This window comes from Dasypus novemcinctus, chromosome 12 (assembly GCF_030445035.2).
Source record: "Dasypus novemcinctus isolate mDasNov1 chromosome 12, mDasNov1.1.hap2, whole genome shotgun sequence".
NCBI lineage: Eukaryota > Metazoa > Chordata > Mammalia > Cingulata > Dasypodidae > Dasypus > Dasypus novemcinctus.
In genome coordinates, this window is record NC_080684.1 from 55,440,784 (window position 1) to 55,455,547 (window position 14,764).

At 34.9% G+C, this 14,764-nt stretch overlaps 1 non-coding gene and 1 pseudogene across 1 annotated transcript; one reads left to right on the forward strand and one right to left on the reverse strand.

Annotated features, from left to right (window-relative positions):
* Nucleotides 1-14,764, reverse strand: part of LOC101433455 (ribosome biogenesis protein NSA2 homolog pseudogene) — a 75,829-nt pseudogene that overhangs the window by 36,763 nt on the left and 24,302 nt on the right.
* LOC111765399 (U6 spliceosomal RNA) lies at nt 11,155-11,262 on the forward strand. Its single transcript, XR_002797757.1, has one exon. It is a non-coding gene; the product is annotated as a U6 spliceosomal RNA (small nuclear RNA).

The following is a 14,764-nucleotide window of genomic DNA, read 5'->3' on the forward strand; positions in this document are numbered from 1 at the left end:
ATAAATAAAATTAACAAAACCTTACCTATATGGATAAAGAAAAAAAGATAATATGCAAATACATAAAATCTGAAATGGGGGGGAGGGGAGCATTATAACCAACCATGTAGAAATGAAAAAGATCTATATACAACTGAATGACAACAAATTAAACAACCTGGATGAAATAGACAAATTCCTACAATCACAACCTACACTGACTCTACAAGAATGAGAAGATTGCAACATAACAATTAATAGTAAAGAGATTGAATAATCATCAAAAGCCTCCTAACAAGGAAAAGCCCAGTACCAGACGACTTCATAGATGAATTCTACAAATCATTCCAAGAAGAATTAATACCAGTTCTGCTCAAAGTCTTCCAAAAATTGAAGAAGAGAGAAAACTACCTAACTAATTATTTGAGGCCAAAGCCTCCCTAATACCAAAGCAAAATAAAGATATGACAAGAAAAGAAAATTATAGGCCAATATCTCTAATGAATGCAGATACAAAAATCCTCAACAAAATACTTGCAACACAACTCTAACAGCACATTAAAAGAATTACACACCATGATCAAGTGTGTTTTATCCCATGTATGTGAGGGTGGAGCAACATAAAAAAATAATTTAATGTGATACATCACATTAACAAAACAAAGGGAAAAATATATTATCACTTTAATTAATGCAGAAAAGGCTTTTGACAAAATCTCATATCCTTTCTTGATTTAAAAAATCTTTAGAAAACTAGGAATAGAAGGAAACCTCTTCAACCTGATAAAGGGCATGTATGAAAAACCCACAGGTAACCTCATACTCAATGATTAAATACCAGAAGCTTTCCCTCTAAGATCTGGAACAAGATAGGGATGCCCTCTGTCACCACTGTTGTTTAACATGGTACTGGAAGTTCTAGTTAGAGCAGTTAGGCAAGAAAAAAAAAAAAAAAGGCATCAAAATTGGACACAAAGAATTCAAACTTTCCCTACTTGCTGATGGAATGATACTATATATAGAAATCCTGAAAAAAAATATACTCCAAATTTATTAGTGCTAAGAAATGAAATTACGAAGTGAAGGGATACAAGATCAACACCCAAAAATCACTAGTTTTCACTAGTAATGAAGTCTGAGGAAGAAATCCAAAAAAAAATTTCCATTTACAATAGCAACTCAAAGAAACAAATATATAGGAATAAATTTAACCAAGGATTTAAAGGACTTTTACATGAAAAACTATACAGTTTTGCCAACAGAAATCAAAGATGAACTACATGAATGAAAGGACATTCCGTGCCTCACAGATTGGAAGACAAATGTTGTTAAGATGTCAATTCAACTCAAAACGATTTGCAGATTCAATGTAACACCAATCAAAATTCCAACAGCATATTTTCAGAAATGGAGAGGTAATTATATTTATTTGGAAGGATAAGGGGCCCTAATAGCCAAAAACCTATTGAAAAGAAGAATGAAGTTGGAGGACTCATATTTCCTGATTTTCAAGCTTATTAAAAAGCTAAGTGGTCAAAACAGCATGGTACTGGCAAAAGGATATATGTATAGACCAATAGAATTAAACTGAGAGTTCAAAAATAGACTCTCATATCTATAGCCAATGGATTTTGATAAGGCTTCTAACTCCACTCAATTGGGAAAGAATGTTCTCATCAGCAAATAATGCTGGGGAAACTGGATATCCTTTTGCAAAAGAATGAAGGAGGACCTCTATCTCACACTATATACAAAAATTAACTCACCAATGGATCAAAGACCTAAATATAAAAACCAGAGCTATAAAATTCCTAGAAGAAAATATAGGGAGTGTCTTTAGGATCTTGTGCTAGGCTTTACATCCAAAGCACAAACAACAAAAGAAAAAAAAATATTGGGGACCTTTTCAAAATTAAAAATGTTTGAGCATCAAAGGACTTTATCATGAAAATAAAAACATAGGCTGGTCAATGAAAAAAAAATTGGAAACCACATGTCTGGTAAGGGTTTAATACTCAGAGAATTTAATGAAATTCTACAACTCAATTAAAAGGCAAATAACTCAATTAAAAATGAACAAAGGACTAGAATAGTCATTTCTCCATAGAGGATGTACAAGTTGTTAAAAGCACATGAAAAGATTCTCAACATCATTAGCTATCAGGGAAATGCAAATCAAAACCCCATACTCTTTAACACCCATTAGAAGGCTACTGTTAAAAAACAGAAAAGTCTTGGAAAGGATGTGTAGAATTAGAACCATTCATTCATTGCTGTTGGACATGCAAAATGGTGCAGCTGCTGTGGAAGAGAGTTTGGCAGTTCCTCTGAGAGCTAAGTATAGAATTACCATATAACCTGGCAATCTCTCTTCCAAAAGACTTTAAATCAGGAATTTGAACAAGTATTTTCACACTGATGTTCAGAGCTGCATTATTCATAATTTCCAAAAGTTGGAAGCAACCCCATTGTCCATAAAATGATGAGTGATTAAACAAATATGGTATGTATATACATACAATGGAATATTATTCAGCTATAAAAAGGAAGGAAATTCTGATATATGCAATAGCATGGGTGAACCTTGAAGACTCATGTTGAGTGAAGTAAGCCAGATACAAAGAGACAAAGATTGTATGATCTCACTGATATGAAATAATTAGAATAAGTAAACTCATAGAGTTAGAAACAAGAATATAGATTATCTGAGACGAGGGTCATGGTAAGAAATCGGGTTAAAACAAGCAGATAGAGGTGGCTCCAGGGTTTTATTTTATTTCTTCATGCTTGCAACCCAGCAACACAAATTTTTCACTTTCTTTTCTTCATTACTCAATGCTGCAACCAACAATTCAATATATTTCTCAGATAATGGTGGAGAGACAGAATTAATCAGTCTCTAGCTTTATATTACCAGGACCTTTGGAATTGTCTCTACAAATATGTTTTCATACATGCAAGAAGAAATATGGCATATCTTGCAAATTAAAAAATCAGTATATCAAGATGGGTAGGAAGGCAAGTAGCCAGATTAGGCTTGTGGGCCACATTAGGGATTTTAGATTATATGCTAGGAGTAGTAAAAGGTCTTTGAAGAGTATTAAAGAAGAGAGGAACATATTTAACCTTGTGTTTTTAAAACAACTTTTTTTAAAAATTGAGAGCTAAGTATGGAAATCCCCTATATTTTCTATGTGACTTTGCTGTGACCTAAAAGCTTCTTTGAAGATAAAGCAAAAAAAAAGGACTGTGGGAACATATGGAAGAAATTGTCACTGTAAATAAAACATAACAGATCTTACAGTGATGAAAGACATGAGTAAAATTTATTTTATTTTTATTTTTGTATTTTTAATTTTTGTATTTTATTTGTTAATTTTTATTATTTTATTTTCTTATTAATTTTATTTGCTTATTTTGGGGCTTTGTTTTTCAGGAGGTTTTGGTTCATAGAAGGGTTACAACTGTGGCAGGGGAGGATCACTGGTGTGGGGGGTTGGTGATGGGGGAGGTGGGTGGGGAGGAGTACATATGAGGCATGCCTCTATGGCATATTAATATGTTCAAGGATTCATGGGGCATTGTCTAGGGGGTGGAGAACCACAAAACAATAAAAAAAAACCAAACTGAATTCCCATCCTGGGGAGTCCTGCTACATTCCTGCTACTAATAGAGCTGTAAGAATCCCCTGAGTACATGAGCAGTGCCTAGTGAAGAAGGATGGCCATTATACCAGACCCTTGATTTGATGATTGCACTTATGGAACATTTCTTGTGAAATTGAAACTTAGCCTACTATCATATATATTTGTGTAAGTTAACTCCTGAAAACCTCCTTGTTGCTCAAATGTGGTCTCTCTCTAAACCAAATTCACCATGTAGATTCACTACTTTCCCCCCAGCATGGACATGACTCCTGGGGATAAGCCTTCATGGCACCAAGGGATTATTACCAACTAAAAATGCATCTGGGAAAAGACTTTGACCAAAAGGAGGAAATATTAAATACAAATAAGTTTTTATGGCTAAGAGATTTCAAAGTGAGTTGGGAGGTCATTCCAGAGGTTACATTTATGCACATCTCAGCAGGATCTCTTTGGCTGCTACAGAAAACAATGCCTCAAACAGCAGAGCTCTGAGGGCTCTAGAATCATCTAGACACGATAAGCAGGACAGTCTCAAGAATTCAGCATCCTATCTGTGAGCCTTACTTTTTAATTTATGCCCCTCTCAACATAACAGACTCGTTTATAATTTGCCTACACATTGCTCTTCTGCCCCTTTTATTTGAGCACTATCCTTGTTATATATATGTGCCAGAGATTTAAATCTTTGGTCTGTCCATATGCCGGTTGAACTCCGAATCTCAGCAGAGTTGTGTCCAACAACTATTCCCCAGTTCATTGGACTCATTCAGGACAACAAACAAAAGAATGAAGGACAACACCCATGTCAAAAAACAGAGTATCTACAAATGCAAGCAAGACAGTTTCATCCATTTGCCTCATAGGATCTAAGCCCCCTTCAATCAGAAACAGAACAGGCATCACCATCTCAAAATCCTTCAGACTGGAGAATGAACAATGGACTAATATAGACTTATTATTATTCTATCATAGACTTATTATTATTCTGGCAAAGGAAGAACTGGTATTACTGATATAAAGGCATTGGTCACCAGAGATTCTGAGGGGAGGGAGAGGGAAGAATAAGTGTAATATAGGGATATTTTGGGGACATTGGAATTAATTTTTAAAAAGACCCAAAACAGCGACCTCCAAGTGCTGGCTATGTTCAGAGAGGTAGATTTAACCTTTATAGTTCCATAATGTAGAAGAGAGAACAGTGGCCAATGATGGATACAAGCCATTATACATTTTGTCAAAACCTATTAAATTGTGCAGGGCAATGTGTAACTATAACATAAACTATAGTCTATGGTTATTATCAGTGCTTCAATATGTGTTCATCAATTGTAGCAAATGTACCACACTAATAAGAGATGTTATTAATGTGGGAAAATATGGAAGGGACTGAGGTGGGGTGTATAGGAATCCCCTATATTTTTTATGTAACATATATGCAATCTAAAGCTTCATTAAAAATAAAATTAAAATAAAAAAATTAAACCAAAAAAAGAGGAGTGAGGAAAAATTAGTAGAAGGCATGTTAGGTATCAGGTAGAAACATAAACATAGATGTGGAGATGCTAAAGATACTGTCATCTTCATTTTTGTCCCTATTAGTTGTCCAAGCTTTTGGGGGAAGAGTGATTAAGCCTTCTGTATAAATTTCATTTTCATGAACTATTTTAAGTTTTCACTATTTTTCAAGAAAGAACTGGGCAGAGAGAAGAAAATCTCAAAGTCCTACATACAGATCAGTGGCAAATAATTGGGATGAGAGGATTCCTCCCTGGTACTTATAATATAAGTATAAAAATTTGAGGAATATCTGACATTGTGTTATTCTCTATATGCAGTTGACTTATGTTGATGTAATAAATGCCCAACATTTTAGCAATAGGATTACTGTATTTTAATGTTAACAGGTCCAATAACAATGGAATAGTGATTTTCAAATTTTGGAGCTGTGAGTAGTGAATGAACAAAAACATAGTATGATATTTCAGTGAAAAAAGTTTATCTTCCTATCTCATAGGTGAAAGAATATATCAATTTAAGAAAGGATAAGACAAAAAATAATAGGCAAGACTCTTGTAAGTAAGCATGTTTAACAATTGATCAATTTGTCTTTTGTAACATCCCCTAACTCTAAGCCATGAGTGACTCACATTTTTCTTCATCACTCTTAGTGTCTCACCTCCTACTTCCTTCACTCTCATAACCTTACACTAACATGACTGAGTACAGCTACTATTCTGCCTGACATTAAGATTTTTGCTGGCATGACTTTCTTCCTTTTCACTGAATTTATCTGTCTAGTTTTAAATATTTGGTGTATTTTGAATTTTTATTGATGTAAGGAAAAGTTAAGGATAAAGATTTAAATTCTTCTTCAAATTTAATTTTGGGTATTTTCCCAGTTTTTCTGTGCCAGTTGTTAAATATTTCCTCTTTTATCCACTTGAACTGCCCTCTCATCATAAATTAAATTCACATTTCTAATTGTATCTATTTTTGGATTCTCTTTTCTTTTCATCTATCTATTTTTTGCAGACAGGCAGATAGGTTGTATGACGTATCCTTGTCAAGTCATGGAATAGAAATTCTTTTGGTCTGTAGATAATTTATTTTTTCTCATACTTTAAGGTTGTTAATTGACAAATCAATAATATCACCAATAGCTGATTCAGTTCAGTAGCTAGACAGCTGAAATCAGCAGCTTGATCAACTATGCTGTTATCTGCTGAAAAGTCTAAATGCAATCAACTGTATACTGTGTGCAAAATTACTCTCCATGACACATACACTTTTATCCTGTTTTTGAATACTCATATTTTCAGTACTTTTAAAAATAATTTATTTATTTTTAATTGTATTTTTTGAAGATACATAGACCACAAAAATGTTACATTAAAAAATATAAAAGGTTCCCATATACCCCACAGCCCACCCCACTCCTCCTGCATCAACAACCTCGTTCATCATTGTGGCACATTCGTTGCATTTGGTGAATACATTTTGGAACATTCCTGCACTGCATGGATAATACTTTACATTGTAGTTTGCATTCTCCCCCAGTACATTCAGTGAATTGTGGCAGTATATATAATGTCCAGCATCTGTCCCTGCAATATCATTTAGGACAACTCCAAGTCCTGAAAGTGCCCGTACATCAATCTGTTCTTCTCTTTCCCAGTATTCAGCAACTACCATGACTACTTTCTCCACATCAATGATACAATTTCTTCCATTACTAGTTGCAGGAGTTCTATAATAGAATACCAGTAAGTCACTCCAATCCATATTTTATTCCTCCATCCAGTGGAACCTGGCATGGTGATGTTCGCTCCACCTCTATATCAAAAGGGGGCTTAGATCCCACATAGTTGATGGCTGTGATTTTCTTGCTTGCAGTTGTAGGCACTCTCAGTTCCCTGGTGTGCTGGTTGACCATTGTCACCTCTGTGTCAGCTGACCTGGGTAAGTCCAACGAACTGGATTCAGTACTTTCTAAAGTAAGTGGTTGATAAATGACAAATGGAGAAAAAAGGTTGAAGTAGCTGTGTTGAAAATATCTGAAGTGCACTTTATTTTGTAAATACAGCTAGTAAAATAATATTTAATTTTAGTATCTTCTGTGTACAGAAGAAACTGTGCTAAGCAATGGAAAGTGGGAGAAGATGTAATAGAAATGCCAATGATTTTTTCTCAGGAGGAACTTGAAATCCAGTTGAGTGATTCACAATCTTCCTTTTCCTTTTCCTCTCTAACAATCTCTGCAGGTGTCACTTAAATGAGAAGACCTAAATTTTGATGGTCATTCTCTAAGACATTGTTTCTCAAGTAATTCAATCTATGTCTACATTTAGTAAGAACAGAAATCTCATTCATCCCATTTTTGACATGACTTGCCCTCTAGCCTCTGACTTTAAGGGAAACTCATGGGTCTGTTATAATTTTTCCAGACTTCTTTCTGTATTCACCAAAAACTTTACATCAAACTCTTAAAAAAATGCAAGGTTTTTCTATTTTCAGAAGATAATACAGGCTTGTTTCATCACTAAGGGACCATATTTGAATATTGTCAGTTTTATGGAGAGAATATTGAGAATTAAAATAGGACATTGGCTATATATTTTATCTTGCTTTCAATGGAAGAATCATCTCCATTGTATAACTTCTATAAAGTTAAAATTATAAAATTACAAATCTATTTATTACTTTCTTTAAAAGTTAAGAAAAATGTTCTGAGGAGTAGCAGAATGTTAAGGGAAGAAACAATAGTACTTTCCAGAAAAAGAATTATACCAATTATTTTTCAGTTTCATTAGTGAGGAGGGAAATTCAAAGTAAATCCATTAACTACACACCTAATGGAATGTCTGAAATTTAAAATGCTGTCAATACCAAGTGTTAGCAAACATGTGGAGCAAAAAGGCTTTTATATATTGTTGAAGGCTGTATAAAATGGTGCAACCACTATGGAAAATAATCTACCCTATGACTCAGCAATTTCATTTCTAGGTATTTACACAAAATAAATAAAAATATTTGCTTACAAAAAGACTTTTATAAGAATGTCCACAAACTGGAAACAACCCAGATGTCCATCAGTAGGAGACTAAGACACAAAAAGAAAAGGACATATCATTTTTATCAAGTTTCATTTCTTAAAGAATCTTCCACCCACAGCTGCCTATCCTCTTTTTCTAATTAGACTGTTGCATGATATGTCTTCTATCATTCTCACAGTAATTCCTTCCATGAGTATTATAAAATTTTAATCACATAGTTTCTTTTTTGTTGTTGTTATTGCTGTTAGCTGTGTCTTATGTTTTTTTAATGGTACATTCAAAAAATATAAAAAGTTCCCATATACTTCCCACCCCGCCTCACGCCACTCTTCCCATATCAACAACCTCTTTCATCTTTGTGGCACATTCATTGCATTTGGTGAATACATGTTGGAGCACTGCTGCATCAGGTTTTCCAAAATAAATTGATGTGTATTTAAAACTTGTACAAAATTATCACAATGAAGTATACAAAATATCATAATCAAGCTGTATTTATCTCAAATAAGTATTGCTTAAAATTAGAAAATGAAAATTTTTAATTCATAGCAACCTCAGAACTTAAAGGGAAAATATCCACTATGATTTGTTTGAAGAAAATATTTCTGTTTCAATAAAATTCTTATTTATTATGAAAACTTAAGAATTTTAAGAAGGAAAGATCCTTACATAAAAAAAAAAAAAGGAAAAGGACAAAATTACTGATAGAACATCCAACAATATAGATGGATTTCAAAAGACATGCTGAATGAAAGAAGGTAGAAATACATACAGTTTAAATGTTCCATTCATATCAAGTTGTAGAATAACTCAAACTAATATATGGAGATAATCAGAATGCTAATTGCTTCAGCAGAGTTATTAACTAGAAACAGTCATTAGGAAACCTACAGGGATGACAGATTATTCTACATCTTGAGCCAGATAACAGATAGACAGCTGTATACATTTGTCAAAACTCATAACAATGTACGTTTAATGTCTTAGCCTTTTAAATTATGTAAAATACACCTTATTACTTAACAAACCATAATAGAGCTTTTTAAAAGAAGAAAAAAGAATTGAATAAACTCTGTTTATAGATGCTGTGCTAAGTATTTTCCATGTCTCTGTATCTATTTCATCTTTGCAGCAATCCAGTAAAATATAAATTCCATTTTTTTTTTCCTATCTAGATGAAGATAGCATAGTTTAAAGACATTGATTTATTTGGCCAATCTATTTAGAGTAAACCGAATAGTAGTCAGTATTCTAATATTAAACTTATGATTTTAAAGCTGTTCTTTCTCCTATTATAATTATGGATTAGCTAATCAAGTCTTATATTAAAGTTGAAATTGCAAACAGTTTAAAAAGAATATGGAAGATATTGCAAATGCTTACAAAATTAAACATAAACACACAAATATAGGAAAAAACTAGTATTGTGAATAGAAAAATACATTTAATGAGAAAACTACGTAACAGAATTATACTTGAAATAATTATTAAAAGAAGAAAATTCACTGTTTCCTAGGACAGATTGAAATATGAAAAAATAAAATTTGTAACATCAAAGTGAATAAATGACATTAGGAAACACCAGAAAGTACATATTGAAGGGAAGAAATAGAAACTACATGATCTCATAGATTGAGTTTAGGAGGCTCAGTCTAGGCTGCAACTCACTCTCTTAATGATATTTGGTAAGCCATTTAACCTCTGCCTTATTTTTCCCACATGTAAAAAGTAAGAATTCGAATAATGACTTTCCTTACAAGACTGTGGAGAAGATTAATTAGGTAATGTTCTCTAGGAGCTTTGAAGATGAAAAGCCTCAAATAAGTGCTAAGTATAAAATAGAAAACCAAAGAGGCACAATTAGAAAATATGCAACTCAGAAAGATGAAAGGGGAAAAATATGCCTGTAAAAGAGGTGAAGTTAAAATCTAGAAAAATATGCAAAGATAAGGAGATGAACTAGGAAATATTAAACTCCAAAATCACATATATGACATTTTTTAAATGTTATAAGCAATACTATGTTGTAATTCATTAACAATATGACAGTCTGAAAATAAACGTCAACCTTTTTTTGTCCTGCAAAAGAAACTATGACTATTTTCTTTGCAAGGTCACAGGATGTCCTATATTATTCACACCTATCACTTTCAAAGCTGTCTAATTTCATTTCTGTTAAATCTGCTTTTAGGTGTCACACGCCTTTCCAGAGTGGGACCTTTGTTTCCAGATTTCACTTATCCCTGTCGTCTACTCTAAATGTGTGAGATTCAGAAGTCAACCCAAAATAAGATGGATGGGACTCAGTGACCACAAAGGGCTTCAATGAACTGTGAAACAGGGAAATGAGCCAGTCTCCAGAAAGAAAAGATTGGATGGACTAAGAAAGGCTCAAGCCAGGTACCGTAGTGAGCTTTACTCTATAATTTCCTCAAGCCAAATGAGAATTTCAACGAAAAAGATAAACAACAACAAAAAATTCTGTGACTTAGACAGCAGAACTTTAAAAAGTTTCAGTTTTTCTTGAAGTATTTAGTTTACATTTGAAGTGGAGCCAGAATATTTAGCAACCGTTACCGCAGGGCACACAGGTAATAGAGGCAGAACACTTAGCACTAGGTACCACATGGACACTGGCCAGTCAGAACAGATGCTGGCAATCAACCACTACACTGATAGATGAGCAATGGATTTTAGTCCTGGTAAGAGCAATAACAGGAAAATTGCAAGAGTGACTGACTAATTTCCTGCTTAGTTTCTCCTTTGTTTCGTACCTCTGCTCCTGACTGGTTTTCAACCACCTTCATGCTTATCACTGGCATTTCAGGTTCAGTCATTGTATCATTTTCCTGATCTTGACTCCATGACTGCTACTAGCTTTTATTTATTTGTTTATATTTATTTATTTATTTATTATTTACTAAATTGTCTTTTCTTTTTAAAGATACATAGATCACAAAAAATGTTACATTACAGTGCTCGCTTCAGCAGCACATATACTGAAAATTGGAACGATACAGAGAAGATTAGCATGGCCCCTGCGCAAGGATGACATGCAAATTTGTGAAGCGTTCCATATTTTTTGATGATGGGGGAGAGTGTTGCTGTGGGGGAAGTGGTGGGGTGGGGGCAGTGGGGGTGAATGGGGGCCTCATATTTTTTTAATGTAAAATTTTTTAAAAAATGAAATAAAAGAAAATGTTACATTACGAAATGTAAGGGTTCCCACATACCCCACCCCCCACCCCATCATTAGCTTTCGGCAGGTTTGTCTTATCAAAATTCCAATTTCTTCTTGACTCAAATTACTTTTATGGAAAAATGTGATTCAATCAACTAATTTTACACTAAGGTGTTACAAAAATTAGGTTAAAGTTGGTGAGCCACTGTTCTTCTGACCCATCACAAACTGCATTCACATTGATGTGGGCTATGGGTGGAAGGCACTTTGTCTCTTCAGAGATAATTAAGTTGTTTGACTTGTGGGTGTGGAATGGTAAGAGGCTGCAGTCCTGCCCTTAGGGACAGTGGCAGCGGCTCCAGTCCCAGGAAATGTTTAACAATGCAAGGGCTATAAACTTTAAGTATTTAGGGGAAATGCAAAAAGTAAATATGCTAAAAGCTTATCTAGAATATCTGGAGTCCATGCTAAAAGCTTACCTAAGATGTGGAAGAGATATATGCTAATTGAAGCCTATTGAGAACTGAAACAAAGGGACCATTTGGCCTTTCCTCTCTGTGTATAAAAGATGTTTGAAAATCTTGTTAGGGGCTCGGGATTCAAACAGAAGTTCCCGAGTCCGGCCGGCCGTCAATAAACCATTTTTCCTTCTCAAAATCATTCCTGAGTCCTGGCCTCTCTGTACTCAAATAATTGAACTTCTCTTAAATTCCACAACATTTTTGGCGACTCTAGTGGGACTACAAATGAAGGCCAGAGATGGTAGCATTTTGCTGCCCCTTCCAAATCCCCGAGGAAGCCGGGAGGACTCAGGTGAACCCCAAATCTGGGCGCCCCTGGATTAAATTTAATCCAGAAAAGATGTGGGCTCCACCAGAATCTTCCCGACAAAAATCGAGGGCAATGGAAGGTCTGAAGAGAAAGATTCTGGGAACGAAAAAGAACTCCGAACTTGGAAGAAGGTAAGACTCCCCGGGTGAGCACAGTCTGGAAGGCCCTAGCTTTAATTGCTAGGAAGGGGAGGCTGATCACCTCCCGAGAGAACCCTAGTAGCCCCAGAAGGCTGGGGGGAAGCCGTTCTCTCTAGGCTTGGGAAAAGGAGGAAAACCGGGGAAAAGCCCTGGTGTTTTGGGTTTGTCTAACTGCATGTTAGAATCTGGTACTGGTCTTATATCCACTAAAGGAGTGGAGTCTCGATTTTAATAGGAAGGGCTATTTATAGGTTCAAGTCCTAATGTCCTGGAAATTGGTCTAGATTAAGGGAAACAAAACTTGGTTACAGGAAAATGGATCGGCTTTTCTGGTGGAGCTTGGTCTGGGTGTAAAGTTTAAACACTGGAAAAGTCTAGCTGAAATCTTTTGTTATGGCGCTAACTTGTGAATGAATTCACTTTATACCAAATGTTAAGTGTTCTGAGGTTTGTGATGGCTGTGGGGGCAGCCATGGTGAAAATAAATATATAACTTGTGGGTCAGATTAGTGACCTTTGTGATTCTGTCTGTGTCAGCTCAATGCTAGTGTTGGAGTTGTGTCCTTATGTAAAGTGGAATTACAGCTGAGCTGGAGCCCTCCCTTGCCATTGGCAAGGGGGTGAAATGATTCTTGGGCAAAAGCTGAGGAGTCTGGATGTTTGTGGAGTCTAGATGTTTGTGCATGCTCTGCTGTCTTGTCTCTGGTCTGGCCCTTTGCCGGGGCTTGGAGGCCATCTGTGTCCGCGCCACGCACCCAAGTTTGTTGGGGATGTCCCAGTCAGGGTGGCTGGGTCCCTGGGAGAGTTGCCAAATTTGAGTAGGTTCTGTCTGCCCATTTTGGCTGAAAGCTGGAAAGGGGGGAGCGGCTTGCCCCTTTCCCGTGAGTCCACCCTTCTATTCATAAGCCGCATTCCTGTTTGTTGTGCACCTGACTGCCTGGAAGGGGGGGGAAGTGAAGAGGGTGAAAAGCAGAATCAGAATAAATGCGGTAAAGTTCCCACCTTAGGGTGTCAAAGCCAAAATATCTTTGCATTCTGCCCAGGTTCTTAGAAAGTATTGTAGTAACCTAAGTAAGAGAATGTGTTCTGTGAAGGTAAAATTTGTCTTAAGGGTATAAATAATTATAAAAGTTTTACAAAGCATTGTTTAAATTAAGGTATTTAAGTGGCTAATTGCAGAAAATCATTATTTAACAAAACTGAATTGATAATAATAATAATAAAAGGCAATTTTATAACAAACTTATTCGGCAGTCAATCTCCCCTGCCAACTTGCTTCCAAAAAAACTGTTTCTGGTATTACATGCTACTAAGTAGTTAAAGTGAAGAAAAGTTCATTATTTTAACAAGCTTGTTTAGTATTAATGGCAATTATATGTTGTAAGAAGTTTGCCTGGTAACTTAGTATGTGGGATATATGGAGTGTGTTTTTATTGTTAAGGAAACAGAAGATGATTTTGTCCTAAGATAAAATGATTGATTATTGGAAAGAGTAGTGTGTGGGACAGAACCTGAATGAATACTGAAAGTGTAGAAGGTTTGTGGAAGGAAAATTTTTATGATTAAAATTGAGTAAGATCAATATACAAAGAAAATCTTTTATCAATAGCTTCTTGTGCTTTAACCTCATCATTTCCTCAGTGTTTGAAGAAGAGTCTTACCTCTTTTAAAAGAACATTTATGTTCTAGAAATCAAATCCTGAAAAGTAGCTTTTTATTTCAAACTAACTGCAAGAGATTTATTCTTTTACTTTAAAGGAAAAATTAAAGTAATGGTTAAGTTCATTTAATATGTTATAAGTCGAAAGAAAGGTATTTAAAGGTGTTATAAAATTAATAGGTTTTTTTAAAAAAATTAATAAAAACTGTAACTAAGTTAAAATCATTTATAAATGCATTTATGTTATAAAACAGTGGAAAGGTAATAACTGAAATTATAGCTGGGTGAATTTAGCTTGAAATTATTAAGTGTAAACTCTAAACTTTACCTTTCCTTAGTTTATGGTTACTTCAAGTCTAACCTCACCCCTTGCCTTTGCCTATGGTTATTTCATAATAGCTTCTGCCCCTATAGGCCAGAGAAGAGCTGGGACATCACTGTCTCCTCTCCTGGTATTAGTAACCCTTTCTCTCATGAATTCAAGTGTAAACTAAATAAATGGCTGCCTGATGGAATAAGGTTAAATGACCACTGGAGTTTTATTATCTCCAAAATCAAAAAGGGGGGGTGGAGGGGGAGAAGTCTCCTGCCTTAAGGGTCAGTGTTCCTAAGAGTGGCAATTCAAGAGAGAAAGCAGTCTGTCTCCCTGAGGCTTCAAATAGCCTCAGTAAATATATATAAAATTAATCTTGTTGCTTATCCAAAATTCTGCTAATTTCAAAGTAAAATATAAAGTTCTAAAACAAAATGGTGCTAAGGCATTGAGAACATTT